Source organism: Loxodonta africana, chromosome 1, assembly GCF_030014295.1.
Source record: "Loxodonta africana isolate mLoxAfr1 chromosome 1, mLoxAfr1.hap2, whole genome shotgun sequence".
NCBI classification, from domain to species: domain Eukaryota; kingdom Metazoa; phylum Chordata; class Mammalia; order Proboscidea; family Elephantidae; genus Loxodonta; species Loxodonta africana.
Window position 1 is genome coordinate 74,033,841 of NC_087342.1, and position 14,790 is coordinate 74,048,630.

Genomic DNA, 14,790 nt, shown 5'->3' on the forward strand with positions numbered 1-14,790 from the left:
TCCCTTCTTGGGGCTAAAATAGCCCCTACTTCCTCCCCAATTGTCTACCTGACATAGATTCTGAGACTCTCATCAACAAAGCTTCAGAGAGATTGTACCTGAGCTGAGATGGCTTACACTTCAGGATGTCTTACCTCCAGCAAGCCCAGGTTTGAGGCTGCTCCCTAGCAGCATTCACAATGTTCATTCATATTTACATGTATTATTCTCCATGTCAATTTTCCTGTGTGTGTGTATGTGTGTGTGTGTGTGTGTGTGTGATCTCTACTCAATTTCAGTTTTACGTGGGTTAGGGCAGGGACTAAGTATGTATTGGCTCAGAAGGGCCAGCCCTCATCAATTCTTTTAACACAAGTGAATGAGGAAACAGACTTAGGACAGAGGTAAACATCTTGATTTTGTAATTCGCTATAACTTATTTTCTCCAGTTCTTACCTGCCTGAGTAGCAGAACTCCATGGACTGTGATTCAGAGCCTGCCCATAGTGAAAGAGCTAGGCTTCTAGATCTGGCACAGAATCAGCTTATACTGCCAGGTAAGTAATAGGAGTAGAGTGAACCCAGGCTCACAGTTTTGCTCAAAAAGAAGAGCGCTTGCTTCGCAAGTACTAGGTGGTACTTGTGAAAAGCACATGTTTATATTAGACATGTTAGGCTCTCTGGTTCACAATAATATACTGTAGTCTTGAGCAAGCATCACGAGCAAATCTGGTATAAACCGAAGAAAGGATTATGATATTAAACGTTTGCATTTTCCAGATGTCCTTTTATGAATACACTACTGTTGGTCTGGAGTCTCTGGGTGATGCAAACAGTTGATCAGCTTAGCTACTAACTGAAAGGTTGGAGGTTCAGGTCCACCCAGCGGTAGTTTAGAAGAAAGGTCTGTTGATCTACTTCTGAAAAAAACAGCCATTTGAAAACCTTATGGAGTATAGTTCCACTCTGACACACACGTGGTCACCATGAGTCAGACTCAACTCAATGGCAATTGGACCTGGTACTAGTAATATTAGTCTGGGAGCATCTTATACAACCTGCTAACTACACTTGCAGAAAAAAAAAAAAAACTGCCTAACTCTATGACACTCATGGTCTTGAACTGGTTTTTAATTTCTCTGTACTTCATCATCCTTATCTCTCAAAGGAAGTTAATGAGAGTTACCCACTTTCTACAATTTTTCTAAACATAGCCTAGCTCCGTGAGTGTCTTAATTTCTTAGTGCTGCTATAACAGAAATTCCACAAGTGGGTGGCTTTAATGAACAGAAATTTATTTTCTCACAGTTTAGGAGACAAGATGTCAGAATTCAGGGCACCATTTCTAGGAGACTTTCTCTCTCTGTCAGCTCTGGGGGATGGTACTTGTCTCTTTTCAGCTTCTGTTCCTCCATCCATGTGTCCTGGCATCTATCTTCCCCCACCTGTGCTTCCTCATCTCTGTGCCTAATCTGTTTTTTATATCTCAAAAATGGTTGGTTTAACACAACCTAAACTGGTATGACCTCATTGACATAGCAAAGAAAATCCTATTCCCAAATGGGATCACATCCACAGGTGTAGGGGTTAGGATTTATGATACGTATTTTGGGGGGACACGATTCAATTCATAACAGTAAGGTACAAACCAAAAACATAAAGAATTAGGCATTATCGTTATTGTTAAATAAATATGTAAATAGCATTGTTACTTAGAGGAAGGCCTTTGTGTTAGTGATGTTGCACACACTAGTGCCAGATTCAGCATCTATTTAAATCAACTGCAATCCTCTGCTTTATTGATGGTGATAAATAATTTCAACTGTGACAGGGAGAGTTTTTTTCTGTCTTCACGATGAGGTTTATCCAAAGGTTTTAGCAAGACTATTTAAAGGTTGATGATGGTCAAAATGTTTGCCATAGTAATACGTAAGTTTGGGGAAGGCACAGAGGTCTTAGAGAAAGATAGATCCTAGTATGAGTGGCTCCAAGACTCAGGGAATCAGGGAAAGGAAAATTGCACCCCGAAGAACCTTTTTTCTAATAGCAGCAGAAATGCAGAAGGAGCACTCTCAGCTGGAAGTGTTAATTTATCTCAATTGTGCAGCAGTTTGTTGGTAGCCATACCACCCTAACACCAACTTTAGGTTAACATACCTGCTCATATTTTGGAAGGTTTTCTCAGAGGAGAAGCAAAGGCTCTTCCTCCAGAACGTTGGGCCTTAACAAGACTAAAGAAAGAAGCACATTCCTGTCAGTAAGAAACAGAAGTTATGGAGGAACGAAACCTCACAAAGAATCTCAGCCAGGAAAGCAGAAAAAAATTCTAGATCCTGGTCTTGTGATCATACTCACTGTGACCCTATAGGATAGAGTAGAACTGCCCCATATAAGCTCCTGGTGGGTTAAGAACTGCTAACCTTTTGGTTAGCAGCTATAGGGCTTAACTGCTATACCACCAGGGTTTCCAATCAACTCAATGGCAGTGGGCTTGGTTTTTTTGGCTGGTCTCATGATAAGCCATGTCATGGCCCACATCAAGATGAATCACAGATAAACCCCACTCTTGGATAAGGAATAGCAACTCTACCTCAACTTAATTTTGCTCCAGCCTTCTTAGCCTAGGGGAAGGCAGACTCCTATGGACAGATATTGGAAAAGGAGAAGTGCAATAACAAACTCTAATCTCTGCTTAACAGGTAAAGGCAATCTCAAAAGAAGAGAGAGAAATGATGTTTCATGTTGATACTGTCCCAGGGCTCTTCATAGACACTGGGGCCGATAGTTTTAGCAATTTTCCTCCACGGTCTTCAACTGAAATGTCTAAAAGCTTTGCTTTTCACATTTAAGCCTTAATCCAACTGGAATAAATTTTTGTGTGTTTTAAAGTCTGTAATATATAAAATTGTATCAGTACTACTTAATGAAGAGTTCATATTCCTGTTCTAATCTATGTCACCTATGTCAGATACCACGTTTCATTATTTTCTTTGGCCTAAATTTGTGCTATCCATTCTGTTCCATTGATTTATTTATCTTTCTCTGAAAAAAAAATGCGTATTAATTACTACCTCTTACAATACACCTAATATTTAGAAGGGCAAGAAGCTCTACCATCTTCTTCTTTTTAAAAATGATCTAGATTGCTGAAGTTATTTTATTCTTCCAAGTATGCAAATCTGTTGAGATTTTGGTTGAAATTTCATTGTGTGTATGTGTGCATGAATATACATACATATAAAATTTAAGAGGTAATTTTTATTCGATTGAACTTCTGTTTTCACTAACATGGTGTATCTCTGCATTTAAGTATTTAAGTATTTTTTTATATCTATCAATAATCTTATGCATATTTTCTAATATTAAACCATCCTAACAAACTAGGATTTCTCTCCCCCCATGGAATAAATAATCGTATTTTTCTTTGCATAATTTTCTATAGGTCTTATTATTTCAATCCCAAAATCATCCACTGTTTATTAAAATTTCCTGTCAGAGTTTTTAACTGCACCCAGGTTCCTCTCAATTTCATCTCTTTGAAGAATTCTTCCTCAGACATTTATGAAATTATCTTAGTTATCTAGTGCTGCTACAACAGAAATACCACAAGTGGATGGCTCTAACAAAGGGAAATTTATTTTCCCACAGTCTAGTAGGCTAGAAGTCCATATTCAGGGTGCCAGCTCCAGGGGAAGGCTTTCTCTCTTTGTTGGCTCTGGAGGAAGGTCTTTCTCGTCAATCTTCCCCTGGACTAGGAGCTTCTCTGCACAGGAACCCAGGGTCTAAAGGATGCTCTCTGCTCCTGGTGCTTCTTTCTTGGTGGTGTGAGGTCCCCAACTCTCTGCTTGCTTCCCTTTCCTTTTATCTCTTGAGAGATAAAAAGTGGTGCAGGCCACACCCCAGGTAAACTCCCTTTACCTTGGATCAGGGAGGTGACCTGAGTAAGGGTGGTGTTACAATCCCACTCGAATCCTCTCAACATAAAATTACAATCACAAAATGGAGGACAACCACACAATATGGGGAATAATGGCCTAACCAAGTGGATACACACATTTTGGGGGGGGGGGACATAATTCAATCCATGACAGAAATCTTCCTGTCTGCTCTACTTTCCCTCTATATTGTATATACACTTATCCCTGTCATCCTGGAGTATCCTTCCACTTCTCTCTTATATTGCCTTTGCATCTCAGAGTATCTGTAAGGTATTTCTTAAGTACTTTTTCACTTTGGTGGAGCATATCCTCCAATATATTCTCAGAAAGGGAGAATGGGAGGTAAATTTTATAAAACAATGTGTATTTCAAAATGTCTCAATTTACTCTTACACTTGATGGGTACTTAGATTGGGTGTAGAATCCTAGGATGGATTTCATTGTCCTTTGGATTTGAACCCATTGCTTTATTGTCTTCTAGCTTCCAGTGTTGATCTTCCGAAGTCAGTTATTCTGGTTACTGATTCTTTTTGTGACTCGTTTTTCCCTCTCTGAAATGTGTTATGCTCTTCTCTGTTTCCTCAATAATGGGGTAGGTATATGTATCATTTTACCCATTTTCCTGACTATCTAGAAATTACTTTTGTTTAGTGCTGTGAAACATACCTGATTTTTTTGAAGTTTATCTTACATTTTTCCTATTTATTTTTGGAAGTAATACTGATTAGATATTGCACATCCTGAACTTTCCTCTAATATTTTTTTCTTGCTCTTTCATCATTTTTTGTCCTATTTACCAGTGTGTTGTTATATTTTATGATCTACTTATTGAATTTTTCATTTATAATATTTTTTTATTGCTAAAAAGGCTTTTTCCTTTTGCAATTACACCTACCCTTATTGCAATATTCACTGTGGTCTCCCATCTCTCTGAGTATATTTATATTGGCTTATTATTAGCATTGTTCTACCTATGTAGCCTTTGTTGCACAAGTTACTTATCTCTCCGAGCCCCCCGACCCCTGTCTTTTGGTACCTTTCTGAAACATTTTCTTATGATATATGGTGATTCTGATTTTTCTATCCATAGTTAAGATTAGAAAGTTGGTTGGAAGCTCTGACTTTTTGGATGGAACTTGTCCATTGAGAGTGGACGTGGGGTTGAAGGGATCTGGGAAGGCTCACTGTGTAAGGTAAAGATTTTCGTAGGTTTCTCTTGCTGTCAGTATGGAACCTCGGCTTCAAATGCATCACATGCCTTCCAAGCCAGAGATCCCCTGTTTTATCCTCTTGGTAGAATAAATCTGGAGTCTTCTTCCAGAGAACTCCCGGCCAGGAGCTAGGAGTGCCTGACTTTCTGGGTAAGAGAATGTGAGTCTCCCCAGTTGTCACTAGGTTGATGTCACACAGTGCGGTAACTCATGGTGTCACACTTCCCCCCGCCCCCCACCCCGCCATGGACCTCCTCTCCTACCAGACCATACGGAATCCTTAGAAATGTTTTTTTGTGCTAATGTTACTCTTAAACTGTAATTCCCGTGTATCGCTGAATGTAATGGCAATACTATTGACTTCACCAACAAGCGAAATTAAATTACACTTATAAATTACAATATCAACCGCACAGCTGAGCCGGCTGGGGGCAACCAGGATATCGGGTTACTCAAGGACACGTGAATCTCCGTTGCAAAAGCAAAAAATAAGCAGTAATTTACACTGCGGGGACTTGGGGAAAAGAGCCGGAACACAGCCACTCATTTCCTCCTGGGTGGCTGAGCTCTGGGCTCTCAAAATGGACCTTCATGCTCCCTAGGGTCCACAGATGAGGAAGAGATGGTGCAAGGGAAGGGGCTGGGGCCCGGCAGTGTCACACCCAACCGTGGCCGCAGTGGAGCAGCCCCCGAGCAGCAGCGACCGGTGCAGAGCCCCCTGGCCGGGAAGAGCTGGGCTGGGCGGGTGCGGGAGGGAGCCGCGACCTCTAGGCTGTGGGATGAAGTCCCAGGCGCCCTCGGGGGGAAATGGGGCCTCGCGGTGCTGTGGGGTGATCCCATGGCACCGCCCTGGCAAGGGCCCTGGCACCTCGGGGGCGGCGGTAGGCCCGCCACCTTAGTAGGCCAGGCCGTGCTGGCCCTCGGGGCGACCCTGCGGGTTCGTCCGCAGCTCCGCCGCCGCTAGTGGCTCTCAGGAGCCACTAACCTTTGCGAGACCTTTCGCTTCCCTGCCGCCGAGGGATATTTTTATTTAAAAATAATAATAAATTTCTGCTGAAACCAAACCCAGAAAAAAAAGCCGTTGCCGTCGAGTCGATGCCCACTCCTAGTGACCCTATAGGACACAGCAGAACTGCCCCACAGAGTTTCCAAGGTGCTCCTGGAGGACTCGAGCTGCCCAGCTCCTGGTTAGCAGCCGTAGTACTTAAATACTGTGCCGTCAGGGTTTCCGAATCTCACTCCCACGGCAAAGTAGGGAAACGAAGGAACGACGAGGATCGGATTCGAACCCACGCGTGCAAAGCACAATGGATTAGCAGTCCATCGCCTTAACCACTCGGCCACCTCGTCTGCTTCTGCTAAGACGCTGCACAAAAATTTTATAGGTGGTCGTTTTGATATCACCCCCTTCTTGACAGTGTCACCCGGTGTGGCTCGCACCCTCCACCCATTTCCCTAGTGACGCCACTGAGTTCTCCAGAAATGATTCTGGGAGTGGCTGAAGGGGCTGCCTTCCATCCTTACCCACCCACACCTTTCCTTGGAGTTGCTTCTAATTTGAGACCTAAGGCTTCTGCCTTTTGACCTAAATCGTATCCTCATCCCTCCACGCCAGTTTTACAATTTCGGGTACCCCTGCGTATTGTATTTAGTGTATGGAAACATTCATGCCTCACTGAAAGCTATTCCTTCTGGACCTTACAATACCTAGAAGGAACAGAAATGACAAGAGTGTTCTGTGACAAACTGCACTATGCCCCCAAATGCTAAGCAGTGTACAAAAGTGGATCTCCCAAAGAAAAGCTGGGGAAGAATAAGCAATTCTGTTCAACATCACACTCGGTAGAAAACGAAACAAACAAAAACATCTCTACTTGCTCTCAAAAGGAAAAGCAAGTGTTGGCTCCACTGGGGATCGAACCCAGGACCTTCTGCGTGTAAAGCAGACGTGCTAACCACTACACTATGGAACCGCGACAGAGAGCGATGGATCTTGTTTTCAAATACAAAAGTTACCGAACAAATACATCGGTGAAGGTCTACAGTTATTTCATTCAAAACCAACGGCCTCACTAGAGGAGTGTGGGGGTGCAAGCCGCACCTCCTGACACTGTCAGAGGTGGTGACACCAAAATGACCCCCAGGCTCTCGGCGGCGGCAGGCGAGCCAGCCCAGCCAGGGGAGGAGCTGCCAAGGCAGTGGCATCACTGGCTTTGGTGTCACCAGTCACCCAGTGCGGTAAATCGTCACCGTCACCACTACCCCTCCCCCATCACCCGCCAGTCAGGGTGCCAGAGGCTGAATTCGAGGGGGGAGGAGCTGCGGGGAGACGCGGGGGGAGGGGGCGGGAGGCGGGGCCGGAAGGGGCGGGCCAGGAGCGCGGCGCTCTGTCCTGCGCGGGGTGGAGCAGGGCCGGGACGCTCCGCCCATCAGGGGGTGTTCCGCCTACCGGCCCCGCCCACCCAAGTTGTGGGGGGGTGACACCAGCCCTCTTGACGCCATTGTTCAGAAGGAGTCCTGGTGGCGCAGTGGTTAAGCACCCAGTTGATAACTGAAAGTTCACTGGTTCAAATCCACTAGCCGGAGGCTCCACGGGAGAAAGATGTGGCAGTGGCTTCCATAAAGATTTACGGACTTGGAACCCCTATGGGACAGTTTTACTCAACTGGAAGGCAACAGGCTTGATTTGATTCAAAGACAGATAACCTTGTTTGAATATATACGTCTGTTCCATATATATATGTATATTTGTGGAATCCCCGTGCTAAATTACCTTTCCAGCGCATCTCGTACACAAGCTACGCTTCTGCGAACATTTGTAGACTAATCTATATACAGCCATTCATCCAAAATATAAATTTTTTTCAGCACCTACCTCATGCCAAACACTTGGTGAGGTGCTACAGATAGAGCACTGTAACAGTTAAAAATCCCTGCAGGTATGGACCTTACATTCTAAAAAAAAAACATTCTAGCTCTTACCAAATAACAGATGCTGAATAAATCTCTCTTTCACCTCCTCACCCCAGGTGTCCTATTCTGTGACACACTATAGTTCTGACAGGTCTTCCTCAAGCTTTGGGATGAATTAAACTGTGTACTTGGCCCTTCTCTATAGAGCCTTAGTGAAGAGTTGGCGTTTCCAAAGTCAAGCAGCCAAATAGAGGCTGTTTCTTGCGGGCCACAAAATTCTGTTTGATCCTTTGTCTGAACCCAGCGTCATAAGAATCGGCCTTGGGCTGTTGATGCTCATAATGACTCTCTCCCCTGTTGAAGTTAGAGGAGGTCAGACATGCCTCTACCCTCCAAACTTTTTACCAGTTCTGACACCAGTCGACCCTCTCACGGCACCGTCTACTTCTCTGCTGGGTTCGAATTCGTTGTAATGATCACACAGAACTCACAGACCATACTGACGATTACAGGCCTTATTTGGGAAGTAACAGGTTACAATTCAGGTTCAGGAATGCTCAGGTTACGGTTCTTCCATCAGGACAGCCCCTTATTAGTTGTGCCACAGGCAGGCCTTTCCCCTGGCCCTTGGCCTCTCCGTCCCAGGCCTGGATTCTGTCCTGCATGGGCAAGTGTTACAAAGCTTTTTTAGCTCTGCTAGTAAGGGCCCGAAAGCACCCCACTCTGGCAGCAAACCCCAGCCCAAAGGCACTCAGCTGTCTTGCTCCATAGGCCAGGAAGCCTGTTGTGCTGTCTCCTGCCAGTCTTCTGGTACTGCTGCCGCTGCTTCTCACCATCTCCAGTGTTACAGCTCTCACTCTATGTCCTGGTTCTGCTGCCTCTGCTGCCTCTCTGTCTTCCATGTTGCAGCTCCTCTTTCTATCTCCAAGTCTCCCTTCACTGGCAAAACAGGTCATTTCATTAAATATGTAATCACATGAAAGTGTGAGGAGGTTTAGATAAAGTAATTGCAGGATGCTACATGAACACCCACATCTCCTGAGCTCCTTACTAAGCTGACACTTTGGGTCAATTTGGGCACAAGAAGACACAACTTCAACAGCTTGCCATATGAAAAACCATCTAATGCTGCCCGATACACCCCACTAGACCCAAGGTGATTTTGCCAGGTTTTTCTTCCTCATCAGAACTCACTGCTTTTACCCTCTTCTTCAGGGATGGCTCAATATTGTACCTAATAAAGCAAGCATTTTCTGAGTCAAATTTGGGTACCTCCAGTGGGGTTATATGGAGATAGTGCAAATATTTTATAACTAGCCCCACAGTTAGCCCAACTGCTGTAGTCTGGAGGATACAAAGACAGTATCCAGGCCACAGGGAGTTCAGGGGAAAGTCATGGAAGTGGATGTAAGGATTGAACCTCTGACCTTGATAGCCCTTCCCACCAAAAAAAAAATCCCATGGGAGAGCTCGTTACTAACAAATTCCTGGGCCCCTCACAACATGTGTACTAATTGCTTAATAAGAAACTAATTTGTTCTGTAAACCGTCGTCTAAAAAGTACAATTTTAAAAAGTAAAAAAAAAAAAAATCAATAAACAAGATTGTATCATTGGGAGAAAAAAAAATCCTGGGCCCCACCAGCAACAGTTCTGACTCAGTAGGCCTGGACTTGAGCCAGGAATGACTTTTCCTGAGTGCACCCACCTGATTGTGATGGCCACCTTGCTGGGACTGGGATTGGTGGTAACCAACTTGCAGGAGAAAGGGCCCTCTGCTAGGTTTCTGGAGCCAGCATTCTCCGAATATTCCAGTGTGATGGTCCTCAGTGTCAACTGCACGTTAGCATCTGCAAGTGAGCTTTTCTAATACACTTATCGTGATGGATCTATGTCCCAAATGTGAAAAGAAAACCTATACCTGTACATTCATTTTTCCTTTTTAATAGAGGAGGACATTTTTGACCTCTCGTTGTTGTTGTTAGGTGCCTTCTAGTCTGTTCCAACTCACAGTCACCCCTATAGGACAGGGTAGAAGTGCCCCATAGGGTTTCCAAGGAGCAGCTGATGGCTTTGAACTGCCTACCTTTTGGTTAGCAGCTGAGCTGTTAACCACTACACCACCAGAGCTCCATTGTTTTGACCTAGTAGCAAGGAAAATAACCCTTTAAACATAACTTCAGAAGTACAAACCATAAGAGAGTAAAAACATAAATTTGATTACCACCTGCTGTTAATTTTGTGGTTGACAAAGTCAATAGAAAGGTGAAGGAGTGGTCTAAATATTACCATATTACAAGGTCTAAAAGTCAATAAATTAAGGTCTTTTTTTTTTTTTTTTTTAGAACATATAATATTCCCCCATGTGCCTCAACACAAAAACTACTTCAACGTCAACAAAAACATGAGCAAATTATGGGAAAAATCAATGCACATAAGATGCAATTCAAACACCTAATAAAGGTATAAACAGATACCCAAAATGTTTAGAAAACATATAAGTTAAAAAAAAATGAGATTCATTACTACATAGATTACAAAGCAGAAAACTGGATGATGTTAAGAGCTGACAGGGTTAAAAGGATACACAGTGCTGGTGGCAGTGTAGACTAGAGAATAAATTGGGATTAATCAGCCATTTTGCTCTTATGTATATATCCCACAGATACCCTCACGCAGGTACATAAAGAAGCATGGATGAGGAAGCAGTGTTATTTGGAGTGGAGGCAATCTTTGGGTCCATCACTGGGACAGAAGATAGGAAAGACAAGTTGAATGCCCACCATGGGATTTTATACAGCAGTTAAAACCAATGAGTTAGGTGTACACTGGTCAACTTTGATGGATCTTAAAGTTGTAATGCTTAATAAAAGACACGAGAATATATAATGTACCAATTATAGAAAATTAAAATATACAAGCACAAAACAAAAATGTCAGTTTTGCACAACAACGTATAACCAAAGTAATACACAATGAATACATTAGGAAGACTGCTATGTAAGGAGAGGAATGGCAGTGGGACATGGGGACATAAGGGAATAAATCTTGAACTGCTGTAAGAAAGAACAATTAAGCACAGGCTAGCCTGGGCAGAGAGAGCTGGGAACCCAGGTCTAGGGAGGCTGTATCAAAAGGAGAACTCACAAGTGATTTCTCATCCCTCCAGGGCCTTGCACCTAGTACATGCTCAGTCAATGCCTCTGTCCTTCCTCATCCGTCTTCATACAGCCCTAGGCAGTTATTGAAATATTCAGAATGCTGGTCTCATCTGTCCTTCCCCAGGCTAACCTGTATTTGGCCAAACATGCCAAAACCCCTTTTACATGTCCTGTTTAAACATGGAATCTGAGGTTTCCATGGGCTTTACAAAAGCTGGTCTCACCTAATGGGAAGGTTGTGGTATTCTACTAGGATACTCTTTCGGCCAAGTCGACGTTAGGAGCTCCCACAGCACCCTGTGGGGTTTGTTGATCACAACGTACTCTAGTTTTCTCTTTACTTCTTTGTATCCTCCACTCAGTTTTACAGTCTATGAGGACAAGAATCAAATCTCTTGTAACCCAACAGGCCAATGAGCAGAACAAGACTGTTGCAGGTGCAAAGATATTCTATCTTGCGGAATTTCAGGCTTAAGCAATAGATCCCCTGTTTGGGGGGCGCCAAAGCTGTCTGAGAAATCTTGACGGTGCCTGGTTTGGGCAAACGGGAGGGGTGGCTGCGAATCTCCTCTCCATCAGCGTGTCCTCACCTGGACTTGCTTTCTTGTGCCAGGTGAGATAAAATAGAAGGAAGCGAGACAGTCTCGCTCAAGTGCGGTGAATTAGCTCAGAAAGTCGCTCCGTGGGTTCTGTAACTGCGCGGAAATTGGCAAATTTTTTAAATCTTACTCTGTCTCCCTCTAGAATATGAACTCTATAAGGGAAAGACCTTTTGTCTGTTTTATTCCTTGTTCTATCTTCAATACCTAGAAAAGTACTAACACACAGTAGTGGCTCAACATTTGTGGACAAAATAAATTAACGAAGAAATAAATGTACAGTATGGCGCAATATCCAATATTTCCTCTGGGGGGCGATAGTCACCGCGAAATAAGATGCCTTCATTTCCTTTTGAAATCATTTTTAAATTTGCTTTAAGGAATGCTTTTTTTTTTTTTTTTCTTAATATAGAAGTTTCTGCTTTGGTACGGGTACTGCAACATAGATGTGTTTCCTTTATCATGAATTTAAGTAAGTTTCTGGCAAATTGCCACATTTCATAGAAAAGTTACGAATACGATGTAGGTGAGCATCCTCAGAAGGGGCCCTGTGGCTTAGCTGGTCAAAGCGCCTGTCTAGTAAACAGGAGATCCTGGGTTCGAATCCCAGCGGGGCCTTCGTTGTTAAGTTTTGTGTTTTCACTTGCATGTTCCCTCTAAATAAGTCGGAGATGCTTGAAGAAATGTATAGCCGGTTGTATTGAATTGCTATTCCAATCATGGGGAGGCTATTTCCAAGAAATAAGATCTACAATATGAAAGGTTGAGATGAAGGGAAAAGGTAATGTGATTTCTCTAGTTGATGGAAAACAATGGGTTTGCAGAGAGTGGAGGAAAGGATAGTTACAAAGACTATCATATACTAGTTATGGAAAAATTCACTTTCAGTACATGATAAAGAATGACATTTAAAATTCTGTCTTGGAAGTTCATTGTCAGATCTCTTAATCTCTGATCTCCAGCATTTTCAACTAAATTATGGAGTTTGAGTGTCAGTGTCAGCCTAAGAATAAATAAGCCACAGCATTTGGTTTTGGGTCAGACTCATTTTTATTTTTGAGGTTAAGAGAGCATTGGTGACCTTTAGGCTCTCACCATGTTTACTTTGTACAATGCGAAGAATTGTCACATTTGTTTGTGTATCACTAGAAATTATCGGAACTCAATAACATTTTGAGGAAATAAATCAATAAATGGAGTATCACTACCTTGAATCTTAAGAGACCTTGTAGTCTAAAATGTGCTCTGTGTTAACCCTGCCCTGCACATTGAGCTTCTAAATTTTATCTAAAGAGATTCAGTTTATGATTGGAGTTCAGCCAGTCATTGTCTTTGCACTTTATTAAAAGTAGTCACTCATTATGCCTGAAATCCACTTTACATCTCCCATTAAAATTGATTTCAGTGTCCTGATACTATTCATACCAGTTCCCTTCTGTCTTAGTTATCTAGTGCCGCTGTAACAGAAATACCACAAATGGATGGCTAATAAACAAAAGTTTGTTCTCTCACAGTCCAGTAGGCTAGAAGTCCTAATTCAGGGCATCAGCTCCTGGAGAAGGCTTCCTCTGTGTGTTGGCTCTGGAGGAAGGCCCTTGTCATCAGTCTTCCCCTGGACTAGGAGCTTCTCAGCACAGGGACCCCGAGTCCAAAGGATGTGGTTTGCTCCTGTCATTACTTTCTTGGTAGTATGAGGTTCCCCTATCTCTCTGCTCGCTTATCTCTTTTATATTCTCAAAAGAAATTGGTTTAAGACAACTTAATCTTGTAAATTGAATCTCATCAACATAACTGCTGCTAATCCCATCTCATTAACATCATAGAGACAGGATTTACAACATATAAGAAAATCACATCAGGTGACAAAATGGTGGACAATCACACAATACTGGCAATCATGGCCTAGCCAAGTTGATAGATATTTCTGGGGAACACAATTCAATCCATGATACCGTCCATCTGCTTCCAAAGAAATTCAAGCAAAAGAGATGGCCACAAGCCTAATGTAACTTTAAGAAACAACAAAGTGCTGTCCCCTTCTTGTGAACTGAATCCAGGGAAGCCAGAGAGTATCTGTAGAACTATGTTATATATTAAAGCCTTATTCCTGCCCTATACTTACCAAAGCTCAGCCAGGGAGGGACAAATATGTTCTCAGGTACATATCAGTAAGCGACCCCAAAAAATCTTTGTCTGAAATATTAAATGGAGTGCATAAATCAGAAGCCAAACTCTGTTAGTTACTCCAAACTCAGCCTACACATTGAAGGGAGGCTTCCTCCTGTATTAAAATATTTCTGGGCTACCTCATAGCTTAGTTGAATGATAAAACCAAAAAAGCAAACCAAACCCCTTGCAGGTCGAGTTGATGGCAGGAGATGAGACAGGATATATGGCACCCAAGTTATTTAAAGTTTCAGAAGGTAACTGAGATTCAATGAAGATCTTTTTTATAGGGGAATGATATGAAATCTGCTTGGAAAAAATAGCCTTTAAAACAGAATCAAGAGAGCAAACCAGACAAGCCAAAATAAAGGACTTTAAGCAAAAAGAAAAATATGCTTTGAGAATAGAACGTGTGACAGCTTATTAGCATTTGCTCTGGATTTATATATAAAACTCTGAAAATTATTTATAATGCTTTTTCTGTTTTTACACATTCTAAAACAGAAAGAATACTCCTCCAACAGAGGATTACATCCCAAGGGCCTCCTGCTCCTTGCTTTAATTCTCCAATGGGCTCATCGATTCACCTGGGAGTGCAGACAATCGCCAAAAGACTTGTATTTAAAGAGCGCTTTGACTTTGAATGCTGCTGTTGATAAACATTACAAGCAATTAATTAAACTGTCTTGAATATTTATGTATCTAAAACTAGTAACTTGGAATGCTTGTTCCATTAGCAAACAATTTCAGCACAGATTTGAAAATGGGTACTTACGAACAATTCAAACATACTACAGATGAATATATTACATGTTAATAACATTT

General features: G+C 42.5%; 3 non-coding genes across 3 annotated transcripts; 1 reads left to right on the plus strand and 2 right to left on the minus strand.

Annotated features, from left to right (window-relative positions):
- Nucleotides 1-6,395: 6,395 nt before the first annotated feature.
- TRNAS-GCU (transfer RNA serine (anticodon GCU)) lies at nt 6,396-6,477 on the minus strand. The gene has a single exon. It is a non-coding gene; the product is annotated as a tRNA-Ser (tRNA).
- Nucleotides 6,478-7,027: 550 nt separating this feature from the next.
- Nucleotides 7,028-7,100, minus strand: TRNAV-UAC (transfer RNA valine (anticodon UAC)). The gene has a single exon. It is a non-coding gene; the product is annotated as a tRNA-Val (tRNA).
- A 5,243-nt stretch (nt 7,101-12,343) lies between these two features.
- TRNAT-AGU (transfer RNA threonine (anticodon AGU)) lies at nt 12,344-12,417 on the plus strand. Its single transcript has one exon. It is a non-coding gene; the product is annotated as a tRNA-Thr (tRNA).
- The last annotated feature ends 2,373 nt before the right edge of the window (nt 12,418-14,790 follow it).